This window comes from Triticum dicoccoides, chromosome 7B, assembly GCF_002162155.2.
Source record: "Triticum dicoccoides isolate Atlit2015 ecotype Zavitan chromosome 7B, WEW_v2.0, whole genome shotgun sequence".
Lineage (NCBI taxonomy): Eukaryota > Viridiplantae > Streptophyta > Magnoliopsida > Poales > Poaceae > Triticum > Triticum dicoccoides.
Window position 1 is genome coordinate 372,308,742 of NC_041393.1, and position 2,473 is coordinate 372,311,214.

The following is a 2,473-nucleotide window of genomic DNA, read 5'->3' on the forward strand; positions in this document are numbered from 1 at the left end:
ATGCTCTACTCCGACTACTTCGTCGATGCTCCACTTCATGGCGAGAGAACATTTCGGCGCCGTTATCGGATGAGCCGAAAGCTCTTCCTCAGGATTGTGAATTCCATCCGGGAGTTCGACAACTACTTCAAGTGCAAGATGGATTGCACTGGCGCTCTTGGATTCACCTCCATCCAGAAGTGCACGACAGCGATGAGGATGCTTGCATATGGAGCTCCCAGTGATTCACTCGACGACTATGGGCGCATGGCCGAGTCCACCAGCATAGAGTGTTTCTACAAGTTCTGTCGGGTAGTGGTGGCAGTGTTTGGGCCACAATACTTGAGTGCACCCAATGCGGAAGACACTGCTCGGATCCTAGCCCAGAATGCAGCAAGAGGATTTCTTGGGATGCTTGGAAGCATCGACTACATGCATTGGAAATGGAAGAACTGCCCATTTGGTTGGCAGGGGATGTACAAAGGCGCCAAAGGCAGTTGCAGTGTGGTGCTTGAGGCGGTAGCCACACAGGACCACTGGATTTGGCACTCCTTCTTTGGTATGCCAGGAACTCACAATGACATCAACGTGCTGCAGTGCTCTCCTGTTTTTGCCAAGCTCGTTAAGGGCCATTCTCCTCCGGTGAACTTCGAGATCAATGGGCACCAATACAACAAGGGGTACTATCTAGCTGACGGCATCTATCCGAGATGTTCGACATTTGTGAAGACGATCTCAAACCCTGTGGTAGGAGGCAAGAACGCCTGGTTTGCGAAGCTTTAGGAGGCTTGCAGGAAGGATGTCGAGCGGGCATTTGGTGTGCTCCAATCTTGATTCGCTGTTGTTCGGTACCCCGCTCAGACCTGGTCGAAAGATCAAATGTGGGAGATCATGACTTGCTGTGTCATCTTGCACAACATGATCATCGAGAGCGATCAAGAAGCCCAGTGTTTGACACTGAACCATACTACAGGCAGGGTCCTCTAGCCGAAGTTGATCACCAGCTACCGGCAACTTGGACTTCCTATCTCAGTATGCGTCAAGAGATCCAAGACCCACAGGTGCATCATCAACTGCAAAAAGATCTGATTGAGCACCTATGGAGGCTCAAGGGGGACGCCGCGTGATGAAATACGAGTTTTTATTTGTTGAACTATATAATTTGTATTGAACTATTTGTTGTTGTAGTATTTTGTTGAAGTATTTGATTTTTCTGTGATGAAATATGTGATAAGGAATAATTGTGTTGATAATTGAACGCCGAGACACAGCGAAACCACGCCGAATATAGGCCTATTCTCGCCCATATGGGCCATTTATTCGCCGAAATTGGGCTGCAAAGTGGGCAAATTTCGGCGCCTGGGGGCGAGCTGGGGGCGACGACTGGGCGCAAAACCGCCCCCAACACCGAGTGTATCGCCGGCTCGCCCCCAGGGGCGATTTTTGTGCGTCCTGGGGGGCCAACGGCTGGAGATGCCCTAAGCGACAAGGAACTGCAGGCCGTTCAATGCAACGCCAAAGCTCGCTGCCGGCACCCATGACCTCCCCGGCGGAGCGACATCTGCCTTTCCAGATCAGCGACGGCGAGATGCCATCTCGCTGGTGGCTGGCGCAAGAACAGCTACTCGAACGCGCGGTCCCTCCTCGGTCAGAAATGTCCTGGAAAACCAGCAGCACACACCAATTCGCTAGGAAATCCACGAACGAGTGTACCCTTCTTCAGCTCAGTCACCGCCTCCTCCGCCCCACAAACCTCCAGCACCATCGTCGATGAGGTCGAGCAGCACGCCGCGTCCTCCCGTGATCTCCCCCTTGCTCACCGTCCCCAAATCACAGCCGCATAAAGAGAACGGTACAATAGAGAAGGGGATTTTGTTTCAGCCTGATTGGGGAAAACGATAGCAACGATACCCTTTTCTACTTTTTGCTATGGCATGAATATTAGTTTTTTTTGTGGCTGGCATGAAATATTAGTTGTACATATTTTCCTATCGCTAAGATGGACAAACAGCACGTACTTGAAACTACAATTGAGAAATACGTTCTCTCTCAAAAAAGTGAGAAATATGATGCGTGACAAAACCACACTGGGTGAAGGATATAACTTTTTTTACATACAGACCAAAAGGAAAATAAAAACATTAGCTACAGAGACGTTTTTTAGGACCAAAAAAGAGTGTAATGCTAGACCGATGACAACTCAAATAATAATACAACGTTCATTTTCTTAATTATATATAGACACACACAAACCTTTTTTTGGCGGGCAAATATATATACAAACTTAGCTGAGTTTTTTTTTCGTCAAAAAAAACCTAGTTGTACAAAGGCATTTTTTAGTGAAGATTTTAATCAAATGGATACAAATCCTATAGTGGACAAAAAAATGAGAAACAAATATGATTGTACAGAAAAACCAAACATGTCAAAATTCTTAGGAATATGTCTTACATATATACTCCTATAATATTGTACAATAAACTTAATCGAAGTT